This window comes from Lonchura striata, chromosome 2, assembly GCF_046129695.1.
Source record: "Lonchura striata isolate bLonStr1 chromosome 2, bLonStr1.mat, whole genome shotgun sequence".
NCBI classification, from domain to species: Eukaryota; Metazoa; Chordata; class Aves; order Passeriformes; family Estrildidae; genus Lonchura; species Lonchura striata.
The window spans coordinates 48741193-48763978 of record NC_134604.1 but is presented as its reverse complement, the minus strand read 5'-3'; positions in this window follow the sequence as shown (position 1 = coordinate 48763978).

The window sequence follows — 22786 nt, the reverse complement described above, 5'->3', positions numbered from 1 at the left end:
TTCAATAAAATCAGTGACCATAGTGGCATTTCTATTTTTTTTTTTTTTTAATTACAGCAGTAGCACAAATGAAAAGGAAGATCAGAAAGCTGTTCTTGGACGATACAGATCTGATACCACCTTGGACAGGTAGGGCTCTTTTTCTGGATGTATGGTATGTTTGGATTGTCATACCTGTGAGAGGCCATAAAAAGGAAAGCATGAATGAAGTCAGTGCTTTTTTGAAGTTTTCTTATTTATTAAGCATCTAAGCAAAAGACTTTGAATGATTTTTGCACAAATTTTCAATGAGACAAATGAAAATGTCATTTGAGAAAAGGTTCTTTTGATAGCTTTTTTTTTTTTTTGTACCTGTTTCTGTGTATTCTTGTCCTCATAAATTTAAGTATCTTTCCACAGCTGATAACCACTCCTCTCCAATTTTCTTCTTTTCAAACTCTAAACCAAAGCCGTATCTTCAATAGCTAAGCACAGGGTGGCTAAACCCATAGCTCTTTGCAGATACTATGATCAGTACCAATATCAGTCATGCTTGTCATACAGGTGCTTAATTTGAATGTTCTGTTCAGCCTTGACCTCTGCTGGGTTAAGACATGACCATGCTGGTGTTTGCAGATTCTGTGTTGCATTTTCAAAATCCAGCCACGATTAACATCTGGTATCCAGAACACGCTGAGGCTATGAGAACCAGCACTTAAATGCACTCTGTGGGAAAAGTGCACTTTATTTAGTTGGGTTTTAGCACTGTGTTATATTATTTCATGATCCTTACTTCTCTAGTAAGAAACAATGCAAAATTGTCACATAAAATTTACCTTCTCCACAGGAGTTTGAAAAAGAATAGGCTAGAGACCTGTGCAGTATCATCTCCCTGCCTATTCTTCTACAGCCCAGTGAATCCTGCTGTATTGGTTCACTCATCATGAGGAAGCTATTGTATTACTTCAATTTACCTGTTGCTCTTCTTTGTATCTTTTCCATTTCCACATTAGTTTCTTGATCTGGGAATTCAACTCTCCATGTAGGTGTTTAAGATTTGTGCATACCTTGTATGTACACAGAAGAATAATAACAAGGATTTCTATTTCATTTTCAATTCCTCCCCTTGTACTTCATAACATTGAGTTTGCTCTTTTGAGTGCTGCTAAGAAGTGAGTTTTAATTTTGACAACATTGTCTATGTAATTCCAAGATTTCTTTTCTGAGTGATAATTGCTAGTTCAGAGATCAATTGTTTCTCTTGGCAGGCATTACTTTGCATCCAATAAAAGTGAATGTCATCTGGCATTTTAGAAATATGACATGTTAGCAGATGACTTCTGAAAAGCTTTGCCAGTCACCATTTGTTTTGACTACCATGAAATAATTACATTGGCAAGCAACATCATCCCACTCTCCTTTTTTACAGATAATTCATGAATGTATGGAAGAACACAGGTTTTGTACAGATCTCTGCTTCCACTCTGGAAACTTGCCATTTATTTCAAACCTTTGTTTCTTACATTTTAAGCATTTTTTTTGCTATATTACCCATAGGAGGTCAGTTTAAAACAGACTTCTGTGAAGTATTTTGGAAATTCAAGTAGCATATATCACCTATGTCACACTTATCCAGATGGCCACTCACTTCAAAACAATTTTTCAAGCTTGATTTTTATGGCTCAAACCCTGTTTTCTAATTTAGAAGTCATAGGACAAATCTAGTTTCTACAAGGTCACTGAGGAGCACTGTTCTTTTGTACTTGATATCTTTTTGATTTATGCAGAGATATTAAAGTATCTGAATTATTTTGGGTTGTAAGCTGACTTTTCATACACACAAATATCTAACATAAAGGGTTCTTAATATGCAACTGGTGACAAGGTACACCAAAAAAGAGGATTTTAGGTGTAACTAAGAATTGTACCAAATGAAGAACATCCTTCCTAGAGGAAGCAGAAGTATTATTAGGAAATAACTAACAATTTGACAAAAGATGGGATAAACATTATAAGTCAGGTAGGGATGAAAATTACATGCTATTTTTCCATGTACTAAATGATCCTAAATCCAGAATAGCTTCCAGCAACACTAAATCCCAACTGCATCTATAGCAATTAGATCTGGATAGATGAGACAGAAGTAAATTACATACTTTCATTGTTTGCTTTATTAATAATCTAATATTTTGGAATGATAGAAATTACTAGGATCAGAGATCAAACCAGAAACCATTGCAATGTGTGGTTCGAACCTGCTTTCCACATCTTGAACACTCCCCCATGCATCATTTTGCTGATATGAAGACACTGTAATAGAACCAGAAAAAAAAGATTAAGGAGGAAGGTGAGAAAGGATGGAATAGCTTTCATATGAAAAATATCTGAAAAGACAAAAAGTCCTCAGCTTGGAAAAGTATAATATAGGAAAACTGAGTAATGAAAGAATATTTTCTGTTTGTTGTACTGTAAGAATGGGGAGATACTCTATAAATGTTTGGGTAATGAATTAAGATAAAAAAAATGAAACAAATAAAGAAAGAGAGAGAGAGAGAGAGAAAGAAAGAAAAGGAAAGAAAAAGAAAAGAACATTTGCTTTTCCTTTAATGCATGCATTAATTGTAGGAGTCACCACCACAGGATATTGTGGAGGCCAAAAATTTAACCTGGTTCAGATAAACCGTGCATGTGTAAATGGACCATTGATCCAGGGGTGTCTGTTTGAGACAGAGCTGTGGGTGTGAACAGAGGATATTCTTTGATTCCTTATCAGAAGCTCGAAAGTTATACAAGAAGTTAAAATAATGCTTACCTTTCACTTTTTATTTTTTTTTACACTTCTGCTAATTGGGCAGCAATGGAGTAGGATGCCAGATCGAACCTTTAAGACTTTAAAATGAGAAAATACAAAACTATGTAAAGCACTTTATTTTGAAAATAGGTGATGACACGTGAAAGAAATGCAGGTTCACTGGCGAATGGGTGGGAACGCTCGGGTTTGCATCCATAGCAATGCCAGCAGGGTTAGTGAGACCTCTAGTGACCTTCCCAGCGATTGTAGCTGCTGTCACATCACATGCTGCCCTGATAGGAGACGGTTCTTTGCAAAATTGCATTTAAGATTTACAAAAGACACAGAGCACACGCTGGTGCAGATTGTGTCCCAGAATTCCCTGGAAGACTTTTCCTTAAATACAACAGTATTCTGTGCTGCTTGAAGGAAGGATACAAAATATTTTACACGTAACATCAGATTATACTTCGAGGATTAATTATTTTGCCTCTATAGCTTCAGTTTATAGATGAGAATAAATAATTAAATATAAAAAATGGTATAAAAGTTGTAGCTCAAGATGTGTTTCAGCTGATTTAATAAAATATTTAAGATAACCCTCTCAATTTAGTATTTCAGTGTACATAATTTTATAGTTAAGCTTTTCAGAGTCACCCAGTTCTTACTAAAAGAATGTTCTATATATCAGAAGTAAGACGGAATAAAATAAGAACCTAATCTGCTTCAGCTATGATAGCTACATACTGTTTTCTGTGAAAATCTTTAAGGGGTTTAGGCAACAAGTAGAATGCTTTATGTAGAATACATAAAGTGCTTGAAAAATCATGTGGTTGTTTCTTCATGTACATTTCATGGCTTAATGAAATCAGTTCAAGCACAAAGAATCCAACTTCTTTGATAGAAATTATTCCTGTAGGTCAATACCATGCTTTGCCAGGGATTTTGCACTAGATTTTCACATCACATTGACCTATTCAATCTTTAAATAAAACAAGTCTGTTGCATCTCTCTAGGAATGGTGAGGCAGAGGAAAAGGCAATAGTTCTGTAAGTACTGCTTGACTGAACATTGCTTTCTTTCTGGTGTTTTGACCTAATTTAAAGGAGTTGTAATAAATTGTTAGCAACAGAGAGGTTTAATACAGTATTATTTTTTGAACTTCATCTTGGAAAACTTTTTCAGTGAGCTACTTAGACTCTTCAGATAATAATGCACTAAATTTATGTAATTTCAACTTCTGTTCTCTACCTTTTGTGATACTGGAGTATTTGTGATACTGGGATATCAGTACACAGGGCAAAATGATACTCCATATTTTAATTTTATTGAAAATGGATTAAAGAATTAGAGTGTGTATTATAAAGAATTCCTGTGTTTCTGACAGAATTCCAGCCGGAAGTGATACTGATAAAATAAGTAAATCCCCAACACTGAACCATAAGCAAAACAACAGGTATGAATTTCAGAATTGTTATAATCTAAGTATTATGCATTATAATTTTTCATTTATCATACTGTATCATTTATCATGCATTATCATCTTAGTGTTATATATTACCATAACTTCAGAATTCATGTACATACTGGGATTATACAGAGAAATTATTTGCATGGCATATGGCCTGATGTAGGCTTCATTTGACCACCTGACTTCTGGAATGTAGGCCTCTATATCTAAATTATTGTGGACTCTTTGTAGTTGGTGAGGAGGAAAAATATTTTCATTTAAACAAGAAGAATTTTTCTTAAGGAATCCTATTTCTCCACACAGTTAAAAGGGACATCAGCTCAAAATACACATTTACTCAGCATAATGATTATTTAATAATTATGGGATTTAAAATACAAAATAAAAAGAAAAATAAATAAGAGTGTTAGGAAAAACGGGGGTGTGTTGCAGAACTCTAGAATTCTCTGCAGAAAATCTATGAAATACAATACATAATTCTGAGGAAGGATAATAATAATAATAAAAAAATCTATTTAATGCTGTTGTACACTGCCAGTGGAAAACTTGAGTACCAAAACATAAAAAATAATTTTTTGATACCCTAGCTGATTTTTCCAGTGGAAACATTTTCTTTGGTCAGAAGGCCAGTCTTTTGATTTAAACAGTTTTAATTTAAAAGTTAGCACAACATTGTTGATACATTATTTAATAGGTTGCTGTTATTCAGTGGTGACCACTCTATATATGTAATGTAATTCCACAAGACTGAAAAACTGTTTTCTAAAAAACTTCTACCTAGTACCTGATTGAAATGTTCACTTAAAAAAGGAATGTCAGAAGAGCTCAGCCACCATACTTGTAAATACAAAGGGACAAATGCATCGCTTTGTGCCTTCATCAATGTCAGTAGAGTTCTGTCAGTAACAAATTACACAGAACATAGTTGCTAGAGAACACAGCAATTAAAAGTCATCTTATGGAAAGTTGAGATATTACTCTGAAGAGCAAATCAGTGTCTCTGGCATATAAAGTTCAACTGAGGTGACTCTTTCAAATGATAATTTTGCACAATTATGTTGTAAATCATGGAGATGATGACACATGAAGTATATAAACTGGATTTATGGGGTTTTTTTTGGAGAAGGTTGTTTTACAGACCAACAATTAATTCTGAAGTGGGACTTAAGAGAGACTTAAATTGTATATATTTTTTCCTGTCAGAGAGCAAAATGATTTGTAAAGTGCTATTCTTCAAGTACTGTTATTATGAATTGCCAATTGCTATCATTAAGAATCTCAGAGGATAAGACAGTAACTTTTTGAAAAATGTTATGAGAAATCACTGGCTTGGATTTTATTTGTTAGTTTTACAAACATATCAAACATAAAGCATTCTAATTGAACAAGAAACAAAATTTAAAGTAAGAAAATTAAAGATATTATTATTATAATGTTTAGAGACTAAAGTGTAGGTACAAGTCAGAAATGTCTTTGGATATCAAGTAAAAATGCAGCTATCTAAACATAAGAACCCTTTAAGGTCTCCCACATCTTGTGTCCTTTGAAGTATATAAACATAGTTATAGCATTTACCATACACATTTGTGAAATAGGATTTCTTTTTTTAATAATTTTAAATTATACTCTTTTGGAAGATTAAATCACTAAGTATATTTCCTTAACAGGCAATCTTGGACTCCTAATGAAGCCTCCACAACCACTGCAGTCACTTCTCCAATCAAGAAAAAGAGGTATTCATTACCACCCCTACTTGGTTGCCAGTGTCTATAGCACTGTGTTAAGCTTCAGTAATGTATCACCATTGCATTAAAAAATTACCTTCTTACTCCCTCAGTACACTCAAACTCCTCAGCAAGCTTCAAGGATTAAACTTTTACATCCTCTTGTCTTTTTCCATGGGATTTAGAACTTCTATCTTTGTAGAGCCAGTTTTGTGAGCCATGGCACAATGGGTGCTAACTCTTGGCTACAGCCCCTAACTCAGCTGGTATACTCATTTTCAGTGTCCAGTTTTAAAGCATTGTAGCTCACTGTAATTGTGAAATCTCTGATGCCAAACTTGACCCTGTGCTGTTCCAGTGCATATGAATCACACTGTTTTCTTAATGCTACACAGCTACCTTTAAAAATCTGGATTTCAGATAGCATTATCTAGGCAAGAATAAAAACAGGGTATACAACTAAACACATATTTAATTTAAAATGTACTGCTGGTGATAGCCATAATTTCCTGCATCCTTCCCAGTTGCAAATCCTGTTCATTCACGATTGTCTTTTATATTTATTGCATAAAATATTTCATGCATAAAATTTTGATCAGTAGATTAATGAATGTAGAAATTAAAATGTCATTGTATTTATGTTAACAGACCTGTTTATTGGAAGTTTATGCTGTTTTCAGTCCAGTAGTTCTCTTCAGGCTCTTGGAAGATGTGGAAGGCCATCAATGAATTGTACTGCTTGTACTTTTTATGTGACTTCTAATAGCCTGATTGTGTTTCTTGTGTTGATACTGGACACTTTTTGTGTATTTTATCTGGTTGTCCTTTCCATGAAAAATCCATTTACCACTCAGATTGCAGAAAAAAACACCTAGAGTCACAGAACATTTTTCACAATAAATAAAATTACTGTACTATTTCCTATTCCATTCAGTTTTCTGTAAATATGGTCTAAAAAGTATCAACATACAGTCTTTTAATTTAAGAAAAGTTCCAGGTACTTTTACATCACTTCTATTCTAACATCCACAGTTCAGGTCCAGAGCATTAAACTAATACTGAAAATATTGTTTATTAAAATTTACAGGCAATCTTGGATGCCTCCCCCAGTTTCAAGTAGTAAGACTCCGACAGAAAAAGTGGAAAGCAAAGGGTGCGTATCAGTGATTGCTGCTTATTTCCTACCTCTTGGCTAGAGCTCATTTTGGGAGCAAGAAAGCAGGGCAGTTCTTTGGTGGACTGGGCTTGATGCAGAAGAGCCAGGCAAAGAGAAAGCATCCCAAGCCTAAGTACTTGTTTGGGCTCTTGGCAGCCTGATGCTCAGTTTGACTGGGGCCTGAGCATGTGAAGTGCCAGCAACCTGAGGTTAGGCGAGTGATCTCAAAATTTGTCTATCATGCTTGCAATTCTTTCTTCACAGTTTCATTTTGGACTATGCCAATCAATTCTTCTCAAGGCAAATGTGTTATAGAGAGACTAGCCATAAGGGAAAGGATTTGTTGGTACCAAGTCAGGGGCTCACTCTTGCCCGTTTTGGGTATCAGTGTGAACAAAACCCCAAAATCTACTAATCTACTGTCATCAAAATATCCAAGAACAATCAGTCTAAAATTACTTTCAGATAAATGTTTAATGTTTATTTCTGAAGTTGTGGTTGTTTTCTAGCATAATAGAAAGAGAACAGGGAATGTTTCCTGTGCTTGTATCTAAAAGCAGAATTTGAATGGTTTAAAATATTAATAAATAAACCTTCGTGATATTTTTTTCTTGTGCCCACCATTTTCTGTAGCATGGCCTTCTGCTTCCCTAGTTTTAACCTGGGAAACTTCCAATATGAGTCTCATGTTCAGCAATGATGGAAATTAAATGAAACAGAAATGAATGGATACACTGTGATGTTAGATATAAGCCTTGGTAGACTATTGCCCTGGGAGTTTATGGAACGTCTGGCACTGGAAAACTTAAAACCAAGTTTAGCAATTATTTTTAATCTTATTCTGTGATTACTACCCTTTATCTTTTTGGCCAAGATTCAGTCACTCTCCACCTAACAGAAAGATGGCTCAAAGATGTTAAAGTTTATTTTCTTTGAAGTCAGTCCTTACTAGATGTTCTCAATGTGTCAGCTGAGAAGAATTTATCTGGCTTCATTTCAATATCTTGCTAAGATCATGGTAATTTTGAAAGGATAGGATAATGTTCTATATGGCATCCACCCAGCTTCCAACGGCAAGCTGGAGTTCCTGTATTCTTCTCAACACTAATTATCCAGTTACTCCTCCAGTCTCACAGTTCAGAGAAGACTGAAAACAGGCATATTCTTTCTGAAGCTTTCATGACTCTTCCTGGATCCTCTAACAGTGCTGCCATCACAAACAACTTCGGTAAAAAAAGTGATGGGCATTTAATGATTACTTGGTTTAGCTTTTAAAAGTGCTTTGAAGATGTGAAAGCTATTTAAAGTTATGAATATTATAATAACTAAAAATAGTTATCAAAGGAAAGCCTTTTACTTGCCTGTGAGTTTCAGGAAATAAAGTGCCATGCATAGATGCTAATAAGCAGAGTTTCTAAAGGTCACTATCAGTCTTAAAGATTGAGCAAAGAGCTATGTCAGCTACATCTTTCTTCACATTTGAGATTGGCTGACTGCTCTGTTACCCTCAGGATGGGATTCCAGCAACCATGGATATGTGGGTTTTCTTGGTCAGTGTTATTTATATACTTTTGTGATTATGAGATGTTCTAGACTTTTGTAGTTATACTTGATATATAAACTTCCAGAGTTCTTTGCCTCAGTTCCAGCTGATTAAACACACTTTATAGAACACTTGAAAGTAATTGCAGTTGGAGCCAAGACTATAAGCAGCTCAATGTATTTGAATTTTATGGTTGTGGATTGTGTGCTGAAAACAAAACACTATTAATTAAAGTGATTAATTTGAGAATGTTAATTGAAGAATGATTGTCTTAGAATAAAGAATATGGCTTGAATTTAGTATCATGCTACTTGAGTTAAACATATATTCTACATTTAAATAAAATTATCTTGGAAGGAAGGGAAAGTAAAAGTAATTTCTGTTGATTGATCTAAATCTTGCAAAGTCCTTTGATACTAACATTTTGCTACTTGGTTTGTGAAATGTTTACTCTTTTCTTTCTCTAGAACCACTTCAGAAAATTCAGAGGCTCCAACAATGTATGTCTTACTTTGCTTCTTAGTAGATTCAGAAATGTAACATGCTCCTTTGCATAAACCACAATAATTATTTTACATTTATTTATAATACAAACACTGCATAATTTATCTGGGAAGGTTCCACTGTAGTTGATGTTGCAGAAGTGCATGAAGGAGAAATTCCTTCTTTGCAGAAATGCAATTATTTGCATGTAGCTTAGAATATTTCACTGGATATTTACTCAAATTAAAAAAAAAAAACAAACATTAAACTGCATAAAACATTTAAAACTGCTTTGCAGTGTTAGCTCCATAGTCATATATGTTGCTAATACAAATACTCTTTTATATGCAACTGCTGCTCTAAAGTCAGTGAAAGAGAGTGTGAGCTATGCAAAGAAAAAGAAACTGTTAAAGAGCATGTAAGCAATATGAATAAAAAGAAAGTTAAATCAAGAAGCTCTGCACATGCAGAGGTTTGTAACAGAAGGCATTAAGATGAATTGATGCAAAGTACTCTAAACCTGAGTGTCTGCAAAGATTGCTCTAATTTTAGAAAATGAATTTATTAAATTAATTCATTAATTAAATATCAATTTCACATGGTCTAAATTAAGAAAAGAGTACTTAAGCAGCCTGCAACTTCATGACTTAATTAAGACAGCTCTGCAACTTGTCATGGTTTAGTTGCCATGCTAATAGAAAAATACTCTAAAGAAGCAGGTAAACCTCATCAACTTTATCTGCTACCTTCTCCTTTTCTTATAATTACTCATAATCCTAGTATCCCTCTAGTGACAATTTGATTGTTCACATAGAGAAAAATAGAAAAGTGTAACTGTTTGTTTATTTAGCTTTTAAAATATTGGTACTTTTCTAGTTAAAGAAAACTTTTTTCTTTGCTAAATAAGATATATTAGGTTGAAGAAAAGGTTTTTCAAAGTTTTTTTACTACTAAAATGATTTTTGGACAGTAAAGAAACTCTACTTTATTATTATATCCATATTAGCAAAATAGCTAGTCTAGGGATATTAGTTTTTCAAAAGGCTCAGTGAATGTGGTAATCTAGTGAACTAAAGCATTACATTTCTTTTTTTAATAAATGTATACTTCTTTATACACACACATATATATAAATATATATTTAAAGAAAAAAAACAAAAAAAAAAAAAGACAATGTGAACTCACTATAGTTGCACCTGAAAAAAATACGGTATCTACAGAGATGAATCATTTAACTAATAAAATATGTTTTCAAATATCTTCTTGTGCCATTCTTATTGCAGGGTTGCCCCTTCATCAGACCAGGTGACCCCTCAGAAATTAGAAACTGATGTGGACGATCAAGCAAGGTAACACAAACAGTATAATCAAAACAATGTTTTCATAAGCATTGATTATTGGGATATTAAGTACTCAGTTTGCTTTATGTCTATATTTGATAGCTTTTTTGGACATGGTGTATGATTAATGCAGCATTTAAACAGTCCTAACCAATGGCCTAGAAGTCCAAACTCTGAGTTCCCTCTCACTGACTTGCTAGGTTATAGCGGTTTAATTTTTTAATCTTCCAGTCTGTCCAGCCCGCAGCCTAAAAAGCAGCATGTTTTTTAAGTTGCTGCAAATGTTTGGAAACAGAAAAATTGGGGTAGTATGGATTATACAGTGTATTTTCTTTGCTCTTCAGACATTATGGGAGAGGTAGTAACTATACTATGTATATAAAAACACCCCAACTCGTGCACTGTGGTGTAAGCATTTTGAATAGTGAAAATCCGATGTATACCCTTTGGAATGACAAAATTAGCATGTCTCAACAGATGGACTTGTTTTTGAGATACAAGTTAGATGGCATATCAACTAATCTTTGAAAGTCTGCAGAATACCATAAAAATTGTTGGTGGAAAAGACACACACTTTTTTTTTTCTTACATTTTTTAACTAAAATTTCAGCAAATTATGGACTGATAGAGATTTTATATTTTTCAATGCAGTCAGCAGTAACTGCCCCATCCCTAGAAGTATTACCGGCTGGGTTGGATGGGCTCTAAGCAACTTGGTCTAGTGGAAGATGCCCCTGCCCAAGGGAAGGATATTGGAATAGGATGATTTTTAAGTTTCCTTTCAATCCAAGGACATTCTGTGATTCTATAATTCTATAAACATGCAAAAAATTTTACTCTGTGACCTTGACCAGAGTAAAATGCCTGAATATGCAATTATAAAATGAATTAAATTAGAAGGAGATTTCTAGATATGCACTGAGAATTACAAGAGGTCATTTGCGGTTTTTATGTGGAAATATTAAATGGTGCAAACATTAAAATTAATTGAAATTAACTATCTTTATTTAATTTGATTAATAAAATTCAGTTTTATGAGATCTGAAGCTACAGTCGATACTATTTTGAATCCTGTTCCCCTCCCCCAAAATCCTAAAAATGTAAAACCAGTACAAAATGACTAAGAAAGCATCCCAAAGATGTCTGACAGTGTAATCCATATGAAAAGAAAATAAAACCCCAATCTTTCAGTGAAACATTTTCCTATCAACAAATACGGGTTATCTTAGAGAATTAAATACACCTAGTATTAACTAGGGAAGTCACAGCCAATCTTCACTGCTAAGGGCTTGTTAAGGTCTGACTTAATCCTCACCCTCAATCAGTTCACATTCATCATCCCCTGGTTGCTCTCATTACCATACCAAGCTCTGTATTCCTGTCCCTTCATTGGTGAAGAGCTGGAGGAATATTTTACTGGTCTACAAGTTTCTATGGCAACACTGCACTGCTATTTGTGTCAGTATATAAACTCTAAGTAGTCTGTAATCTTAGTGGGCAAAATTCAGCCCTCTCTACTGCTGCAATAATTCCTTTACATTTGGCTGGTGCTTCAGATGTCATCCATTTCCTGCTGATAGGTTAGCTTCACAAAACAACAGATTTTTGTTACATTTTTACTAGGCAAAAAAATGCATTAATTAGCTGGCAGCAAAATTGCCTTTTTTAAAGATGTCACATAAATACTAAATTTTTGGCAAAAATTGTTGTGTCACACAGGGCAAGTAAACAGTTACATGAAGAGTATATATAGTAATATCAATTTGTACTAGAATACTGTTTAAATTTACATCCTTTAGTTACCTATATTTTTACTTGGGTTAGAAAGATTTTCAAATCATGCTTTTAACAAACTGTTGTGTCACACAGGGCAAGTAAACAGTTACATGGAGAGTATATATAGTAATATCAATTTGTACTAGAATACTGTTTAAATTTACATCCTTTAGTTACCTATATTTTTATTTGGATTAGAAAGATTTTCAAATCATGCTTTTAACATCAGACTTAATTGATTAATTGTCTGTCATTCAGGATTCTGATAGGGATGTTAAAGAAATAAGGAATTAATTTCTATATAAAATAAGTGGAAAATGGCAATTGGCTTTCTAATGAACTGTTCAGTGATACAGGGAAAATCTTTCAGAAGAGATTTACCTGAAAAGGATGTCAGATACTCTCTTCTGGCTAAAATTGTAAAAAAAAAAAAGCAATTATTGCATTGTTTTTAAGGATGACAGACCTTAAAACACAGTGTGTGTATATATATTAAAATAAATAAATAAATATATATATATACACATTTCATATCTGAAGGCATGGATTTATGGACCTTCACCTGTTGGATATGATTAAGAGAATGGACATCTCATGTCTAGCTAGGGCATCTATAGATACTCTAGGCAGCATAAGTAGGCTAGGACACAGAGAAGCGATGATTACTGCCTAAAAATGTGCATATTTCAGAGCATAATGGGTCAAATCAGGTCTCTTGGTATCTCACAAATGCAGCAGGAGATGAGCAGTACACTGGATATGTACAGAGACATATTTCTGATTTCCTCAATGGGCCTGTTACATGTGGCTTACCAAGTCCTTTCTGTGCTTTTTTTCATATCAGAGAAGATGCAAGATTCTCACGCTGCCTTTTTCCTTTCCATGATTGTATTAACCATTAAATTCAGGTGTTTGAAAGCTGGCATTTTTTTAAAGAACAGTGTTCTGTAGAAAATCATGTTAAACCACTTCAGACATTCTGAGGGTGTTTAACATAGCTTTAGTCAGTCTTTCAATAATGTTACAGTTAGGATACAAAAAAAATTCAGTGTTTCTATAAAAAGACTTTTATAATGGGGTTCACATGTGTTGAACTACACATTGTTACAGAAAGTAATGGTGTTTGGCACAGTGAGCCACATTTACCAGGGCATACAAAGTTATTACCACCAAAGAATGCAGAATAATCAAAAGTTTATATTCCCGTAAGTTCATAAACTGTAGAACTAATTAATTTATCTTTTATTTTTCATAGATATATCAGAATTAATTCATGTTGGATGTACCTGAGGAAAAGCTTTGATGTGATAGTAACAGGGGCTATACAAGAGATTAGAGAGAGCTCTCACTCAGCTCTTAAAGCACCTGTAGTGAGATTGTCTGCTAGCAGGGAAAGACTATTAGTCTGTAGGGGCAAAGGGCATATTGCAGAAACCCTTATATAAAGATGTCTTTTTGGTATGCCAGATACAAAAGTTGTCTTGAAGAAAATATTTCAGCTATTTATTTGTAAGTGTGTGGGTGAAAGAGGCGATTTCTAGGGAACAGAAACAAGGGACTAGAATAAAATTTTCCGGCATAATTAAGAGAATCCTATATTCTTGCTCCTGTAAAAGTTTCTTCCCTAATGTACAGGATAACTCACTATTATTGCTCCTCTCAGGTAGTAGAGAATTCAGACAATGCTGTAAATCTGTGTGTACGATGCTCCTTTTAAAGGATATTCCTATTTTATCCAAGATGTGTTCTCAGTTCTTATTGCAATAGATTGTGAAAGAAGAACACATTAATGTGCTTAAACTAACTCTTGTTAGGACTCACATTGCTGTGTCTATCAAAAACTGGGAACTTTTAAAAGTAGAAAAAAGATAAGTTGCAGGGGTTCTATATAAAAAAAGAATAGTGAATTGTAATTGACTTGGAATTTTCCAAACCAATGGAATTAAAATCATGATGTCAGGTCTCCTAAATGAACATTTATTGACAAAACCTTTCTTGTTCTAGTGCTGCATAAAGCACAAAATTGAAAGAACATGTAGGTGCATTTTGAGACATTGGCTAATTATGTGTTCTCATTAGATTGCCATCCCTGGAAGAGTTCAAGGCCAGGTTGGATGGAGCTCTGAGCAACCTGGCCTAGTGAAATGCATCCCTGCCCATGGCACGGGGGTTGGAACTGGATGGTCTTTTAGGTCCAACCCAAACCATTCTGTGAATCTGTAAGATACACAATTCCAAAGAGCCATGAAAAATACTCAAAGGAATTATCTTAGGTTGGACTAAGGTTTAGATGGCCAAAATTTAAAGGCATGGCTCCTGCATGGCTTTTCCTTTGGGATGTCTTTTATTTGCTTTGACTTTTTAGCTAGACCATCTAGAGACCTCTAAAATGTTCTGGAGGACACCTGTGTTCCTCAAAAGTTGTTGGAAGCAAGGATACTGAATCAGAACTCATATAAGCACGCCCATAATTCACTAGCTTGCTTTTGCTACAATGACAATTGTTTCTTTATGGTAAAGAGAAGTCACTTTACGCTTTCTAAACTGTTTTTGATAATACAAATCAATACAATAATTTTTTTTTTCTCATTTTGGCAGAAGATTCTTCCAAGTGACAGGCTCCTTCTGTCTCTTGATTCTGATAGATATGGCATTCACTGTAACACTGGTTTGCAGCTTTTCTGCATGTTGATACAAATTATTCACTATTGCACAGCTTCTGTGAAGAGATCCAAGCCCCTTCTTCCAAAATGAAATTTTAATACAGTGTTCACAGGGTGATACATATCCTTCCAGAAAAATAGAATAAGTTGTCTTTTCCCAGTGATCTTTCCCAGTCTATCTCCTATAAAATGTTCTGATTAACAGCTTCCTCCTCTGTATATAACTCCAAAATCCTCTGGGCTAAGCATTACACTTGTTTTGACACATTATAAATTGGTCTTCACAGTTGACTGCAGTCATCTTCTGTTCCCTAACTCTCAGCTGTTATTGATGAAAGGTCTGAGTGAGGGCTTCTGGCACTGATTAGTGAGCATAGCAATGTGAAAGGAAATGCACCCTGCTCCAGGATAAATGCCAATCTTCCCTCAAAAAGTTCCTTTATTCATCCTCAGTTATACTTGACAAAAGCTGATGGACAAGGATTTACAGGGACAGTAAAGCAGCCATAACAGAGGATCAAAATTCAGCTAGGCCCATGATCCTAAACAGTCAGTGAGATGGCTGACTTGTTTAATATACTCTAGACCAGCTCTTTTATTTCAGCATTGGAAGGCTCACTTGGCAATTGGTTGTTTTTGTCTTCTCTATGCTGATATGACTAATTCAAAAATGTCCTCATGGTTTTAGCCAGATTTTCTCATTGTATTCTTTTTGTACCATGTCAGAAGAAGAAGCTGTTGACCAGAATGCTTTGTAGGTCAACAGGGAGAGATCACTGAAGAAGGGACATCAGATGCAACTTGTTTGGCATCACATTTAAACATAATATATATATATTTTATTATATCATATATTAGAAATAGGGAGGCATCTCAGTAGTTTTTATAATTCTGTTCAGGACTTTTAATCAGAAAACAGAGGCAGATCTATTTAAAATACTGTGCATGATTCCTTTAATAAAGTTGCCTCTGGATTGCTCATGATTATGTTGATGATGACAGAGTGACTAAATTCAATACCTCACTGAGTATCCCTGGATTTGACATCAAGTGCCGCAGTCGTTAAAGGCATTCCAACAAGTCTGAAATATTCATGGTCCTTTTGCTTTCTAGTCCATAGAATAACAATATTGATGCTATACCAACAGTGTGCCAACTGTTGGTGTAAGCAACAAAGATGGATTATAAAATTCTAGGCAATAAGGCAAGAATACCTTCAATAATTAGAGAACATTGGGAACTAAATAGAGGATTTTTACAAGTTAGGTAAGTATTCACTTACCTAATAAATAATGAGAGAGTCATGCACTCATACTCTGCTTCCAGATCCTTGAGGTTCAAGAACTCAGCTGGGATCTGTTTAAAATTTTGTTTTTCACTCCCACGTGTCTAATATCAATTTCACCTCAGCATTAAGGACAGTCTATTTGTATTGATGCTTTCTTCATTGCCTTCAGAATTTTCAAATACAAATATTATAATTTGATTTTCATTGCTTTCACTAAAGAATAACATCACTAAAACTTTTTTGTGTGATTCATGTCTCCTGATTGAAACTTTATCTTCATGTTTTCAAGATTAAAGAAGAAAACCCAAGAAACAGAAAGAACTGTGAGATGTGCTTGAATGTGTGGATCAGATTAATTTATGTTTTTATTTTTTGATGGTGATCTGACTTTCACCAGTTACACCAGAATTTCAGAACTGCTATCTGAAATAAGTGAGATTCACAAGCACAGGTCACAGAGCAGGACTGAAAAGTATTATATTATCTATCTCAAATGACCTGAGTTAGAAATCAAATGCAGACTGAAAAGCATAGCAAAATGTAAACAATTAAATTTCTCTTTTTGATACAGAGCATAAAAGGAAAAAAATCTCACTTTGCAATTATATATTACATAAATTTTTCTACTTTTAAAGAATGCTTACAGAAAATGTACATAGATCTTTTATACATTTAATCAAGGAAGGCATGAGATAGCTAGCATTAATAGAATCAGGTAATGCAAACCACACTTGTTCCATAAAGAAGGAATATTTGCTGGTATTGATATAGGCATCAGAGTTATTAAGCTTTATTTCTGTAGAGTTTGTCACATAAGCCTTATATAATTTCCCTTTCTGTTTGTGTCTAAGAGGCATAGGGATCCAAGATACGGCAGAGCAGGAGTCTCTGACTAAACTGAGCCATACAGTTTGCATGCGGTCTGCCTTGACAGCTTTTTTTAAGCCTACTTTACTTATGCTCTTTGCTAGTCTTTTATTCTGCTGGAGTGTCTTCATTAGTTGTCAGATTTCTAATCCCATTTTACACAAGCAGCTAGAGGGAAAATAGCAGAGAGCAGCAGTAAATTTCATGGCTAACACATCTATAGTATAAGGCTCACAGCAGCCCAGCTGCACTTGAGTTTTCCTATCCTTCAGGGCAGGGCTTTCTTTGGATTCACAGTGCTATTTTGTGCATTTTTCTGCAAAGATGTTGTTAAAGGCAGAATAGGATTTTTTTTTTCAGGAGGTGGTCACTGAGAAAAGCAAATGAATCAAGAGAATTGTCTTCCATACTTTAACAATAATGACAAGCATACCTAGGTCTTAATCCCAATCTTAATGTTTCTCTTTTATAATAAATTAATTTTTCTTCAGTACTTGAGAGCCTTTTGTACAATATGCAATACAAAATCTTCTGTACTGCCATTCCAAGTATTGTTATGTAGAATAAAAAATGAATATTAGTTATCCTGAATTAAGTGCTCCTAAAAACTTCCAGCCATGTCCTGAGTCTTTATTAAAATATTTCATCCAGTTAAATATGTGAGCAAACTATATTCTCCTCCTGGCAGGCTGTCTGACTTACCTCATCCTCATCCATTTCAAAAACACTCACCCTAGGCAGAATGTTCACAGGGATTTAATGGCTGTCTCAGAAAATACTATGCTTGGGGATGGCATCCTTTGGAATGACCTATGAAAAACGTCAACATCTATTACAAGCCACCTACCATATTTGAAAGATATTCCCCCTAGTTTGTCTAAACTGCTTTGTATAGACGTTTTATGCTGCTGTTTTCCATCATCATCTATGTTTTAAAAAGTTGTTGACAAATGTAAGAAGTATGAATTCAGTTCAGTCAGTCTTGGACACAAAAATTGCTTATATTTTCAGGTGCAAATTATATTTGCAACTGAAAGTCCTCCACAGCAACCTTTCACTGCCTCTGATACCCTGGTATTCAAGAAGCTTTTTTAATGTGTGAATATAGTTTAGTCTTTTTCTAATTTAGTACTTGCCCTCTCTTTTAGAAGTATTAAAAAAGATGTAAGTTATATTGCTGATTTTTAACACAGTAACAACTCTCAAATAAAACCTAACCTGAAATTCTGTTTATGTTCTATAGTGCAGATCTACTCTAATTTTTAATGTGAGGCTGGATTATGTTCTAGTATCACCACTGGTTGATAGTGCTTGTGTGCTAATGCTAAAATAAACGTAGCTTTTGCTAACATGGAGAGATTTAAAAAGTCAGCAAAAGTATGCCCTGAGCACAATCAGATAAATTCTGAGTTATACCCCATGTCCTACAGCTTGTTCTACCTTACATTTTGTCCTTTTTATAAATAACAGCTCTTAAATTTCAGTTGCTAATAACCTGAACTATGCTTGAACCAGTAGCTTGCAGTTGTGTATCCCACGACCTCTACTTTGCAATAAGCCAGCTGTCTCAAGGCAAAGAATTTGCAGGACATCGGTACTGGTTACTTGCTGCAGTCATGTCAAGATGTTTCCTGGTGCTGAAAGTTTGAGAAGTGTACCATAAATTAATAGAACTTCTTTTTCATAGGAGCCATAATAACTGAACAGGTCAGTCTGCTTGTATTTTTGTGTTGCAATCTGCAGCAGCAACTGTTTCTGTTCACTTATTAGGACCCTTCAGGGTTGATGTTCTATGAATTAGGCTGTAGATGACAGGGAGTGCATGTGTAGCCTCACCTAGATAGCAAGTAAAATCTTCCTTGCAAGCCAGTCAGTGCGCTGGCATATCCAAAGCACTGAAAAGAGCAGAATAATGTGTGAGGAAGTAACAAAATGCTGTTAGCTACAAAGTCATGATGATTTAAAGATTACAGAAGGGAACTAACTCATCTATCCTTCGAGTTGCACCAAGGATTAATGTGGGCTAGTACATACATTTCTGAAGGAATAAGTCTTAAATTATTGGAAATTTCTTTCCTCCATTATTTCCAAACAGTCAGTAGGCCAAGTTTGAACTATTTTAGATAAGTGTATTTTTTTTAAAAAAAAAACTCTGTGCAAAGTGAACAGAACAATTTAAGGTAAAGGAATGTGAAGTTATGTGGGAAGAGTGTTAAAATACATGTGAAAACTTAAAAAGAACATGTCTTAGAGCCAGAATCTTTCCTGGTCATCTGAAAGGAATTTCTTGCCCCGCTTTTGACAGAAAGTTACTACCTACTTCCCAGCATTCTAAAATACATTTCTATAGCATTATTAATGCGATTTTGTAGTATTTGATACAATAATACTGAGATATTTTAATATTTCTTGCAAAGATTAACACAGAAAGTTCTAGTATTTGGGCCTTGTTGTGGGAGCATATTTTTTCTGCATTATATTGGAATATTTTTATAGGAAGGCTTCTTCAATTAAAGTATCTAATTCTGAAAGAACTCACACAAATTATTAAAACTATTAAATTGAAAATCATAAAAAAGTGAATAGAATATTTTACATCTATACCATGAGTAAAAATTTCAAACATATCTGTATTACTGAGTTAAATCTCATTGGAAGCACATTGGGATTTGCCTCTGCAAATGCTTACATGCCTTTGACAATCGGACACAGGAGGCTGCAGACATAGAGGCCTGCAGGGCACAGCTTTGCTACTGTCACAGCTTTTCTATTGCTCCATGCTGGGAAAGGCAGCAGAAGTCAGCAGAAAGGTTACTGATAACTGTGCTGAGTAAACTGCACATAACCCTGTGATTGCAAGCAGAATGAACAGGAGCCTTAAATCTGCTTCCTGTGTTTTGGGTGAATATACAGTACTGAGGCTGACTTATATGGGCAGGTTGCACAGCACATAAAGATCATAATTGAGATTGCTGCAACTTCAAACCTTCAGCAGACTTTAGAGAAGACTTGAAGTGAATATTTAAAATACCTCTAAGAGCACTAAGACATGGAGGATGCAAGAGACAAGAATAATAATGCATATTTACTCAAGCCAGACATATGCACAGTTGAGTTTGGTTGGTTTTGTTTGGTTTTTTTTTTTAATAGAAGTTGCAAAAATATAAGTTAAGTAATGACCTGAGCTCTTATTTACACTTACTATAATTTTAGTGTTGCTACCTTCACATAGTGAGGAAGCAATTTGCCATCCAGTTCACCAAGGAAAGGATATTTTTGGATAACTGCAAGGCTTCAGTTTCTGAAGGACTACTCTGAAATGTGTTAAGTCTGTCAAAATATAAAGAGATTTTCCACAAGTATATAGTTTATTAATGACTGGTATGGAATTCTATTTAAATGGCAGTCAACTCTTCTTGCATTGAACTGTTTAATTCCTAAACAAATGGAGATCTTGAGAATCTTAGCACAGGCAGCCCCACATCTCACAAATATGAGCAAGAAGAAACCTGAAAATGCTACCTATATGTTGTTTCATGACAGAACAGGTCACAATGAAAAGTCAGTAAAGAAACATATGGAACATTGTTGTCTGCCAGGTTATATAACAGGTCCTATAGGAGGTCATATCATCAAAGGCATCATTCTTTCCCCATTGCTTTCTTTTGAGGAGTAAAATTATAATTTTTTTGTAGTGAGCTAACATTACTAGATGGTAGCTTTTTAGGTAAAGCTGCTGGAAAATTTCCAAGTAGACGAGTTTGCCTTTTGAAAATGCATTTTCACAGAAGTGTTTTATAGAAATGTTAACACCAGTGCAATACTTTGAAGGAAAATAAAGGCACTCAAAGCAACATTCCATGTTTTGCCATGATACTACAAAAAGTTTCATTCAAAAAGTGTAGAATACATTCATTTACATTTCTATTTTTTATAGTTTTCTTACATTAATATATGTTCAATTTTAGTATATTGAAAAAGGGAAAATAATTAACCAATAAGATGTAATTCAAGGAAGATTTTTTTTCCTTACATCAGGTAGTAATGATAAATGATAATAATGATAAATGTGGAAGTGCAAAGATCAGTGGATGTAACCAGATCTCGGCACCCCTCAGTTTAAATAGGACATTTCTTGTGAGAAGTGAGAGTTTACTTGGGAAGGAGCTTGTCTAGATAGCCTACCAAATAGACAAAAGGATTTTTTTTTATTTAGACGGAAAGACTTAGTCCATAATCACTTTTTAGGCAAGATATGATTCATACACATATTGGAAGTACTTGATTGATTGTAGTACTTGGTAAAGATTTTTTCTTATGTTTGAGGTCAGACAGTCTTCAAAGTTGTCCACAGTGCATGTTCAGCAGGAGTTATCTTTTTTAACAATAGCACTAGGTATAACTTTTTGTTTCCAAAACAAAAAAGAGTATCTGCATAATGTGGCTATGGTGGGCATATTGCTGTATCTATGAATACCTTTGAATTACTAAAATGATTGTTATCAGTTAAATTTTTTCTTCCATAAATAGTGTGTCTATTATAATATTTTTTAAAATGAGTATTTAATTTGACTAATTGACAGCTGGTTATATTAGTTGTGATTTGATCTGGGTTTTGTTCTGTCTCTAAAGGAGCCAAGACCTCAATAACCTCAGCAAAGTGAATTCAAGTTCTTTCACAAGTGACAAGGAGTAAGTGTTCAAAGTTCATCAGGCCCTGCTTTTCTAAGGCAGTGAGTAGTTTTCAACTATGAGAATATCAGGAAAGGTAATGTTGCTAACCTGTAAAATGTTTATAGATTAATAAGTAGTATTCCTTAATACAGAAAGATGAATACAGAAATAAGATTAATTCACTGGCATGTGCATTGTCAGCCAAACCAGTACTACCTATGGCAAGCTTCCATACAGGCCTTACATGTTTCCACAATTAAACTATCACTGAAATATTTTTTATATGGTTAGAGAAGGGACAGTAAGCAAAATATTGTAGAACTCAGGGATGATGTGTTGCCCAGCAAGGTATGGCAAAGCATTTCAATCAGCAAGTAAAGTCATCCATAAAGAAAGAAATCTTGAATTTTATTTTTTGAACAGTGTGTCAGTTCAATGAGTTTCAAGCCAAGTTTCTGGAGGTCTGCAAGCAGCCTTTCAGCACAGAGAAAGGGAGGAACTGGTGGGGTACTGTGCTAGTGAGAGCTGTGTAATTGTCACACTGAGCACAGATACTCTGCAGATAAATTTCAAGAACCATGTTCTAAACAGTAACAGCAGATAAATGTTGCCAACCTGTGATCATCTATTTTACAGTAGAAAATCTTATATGCATGCACACACAGGCATACGTACAGACATATATTTAACACTAAACTCTTGAGTTGGGCATTTTTTTTAATGTTAATTCACAGAGAATTTATTAGGATAGAGTCCAAGACTTTGAGACACTACTGAATTTTAGTAGTATCCAAAGTTTTAAGCCTATAATGAATCGAAGAGACCAAATTAGGAGATTCACAGAGCTAACTTGGCCTTCTGTTTTGCTCTTTACTTCTACCCAAAGAGAATCATGGGGGTTTTCTTACAGTATTTTCATAAGTCATTCCATTCTTGAATTCATCGAATCATTTTAAAATAGTAAAGAAAACAGAAGAAAACTTAGCCTCTAGTTCAACTGTATTTAGAAATAAAATAAAAAGTTTCCTTAT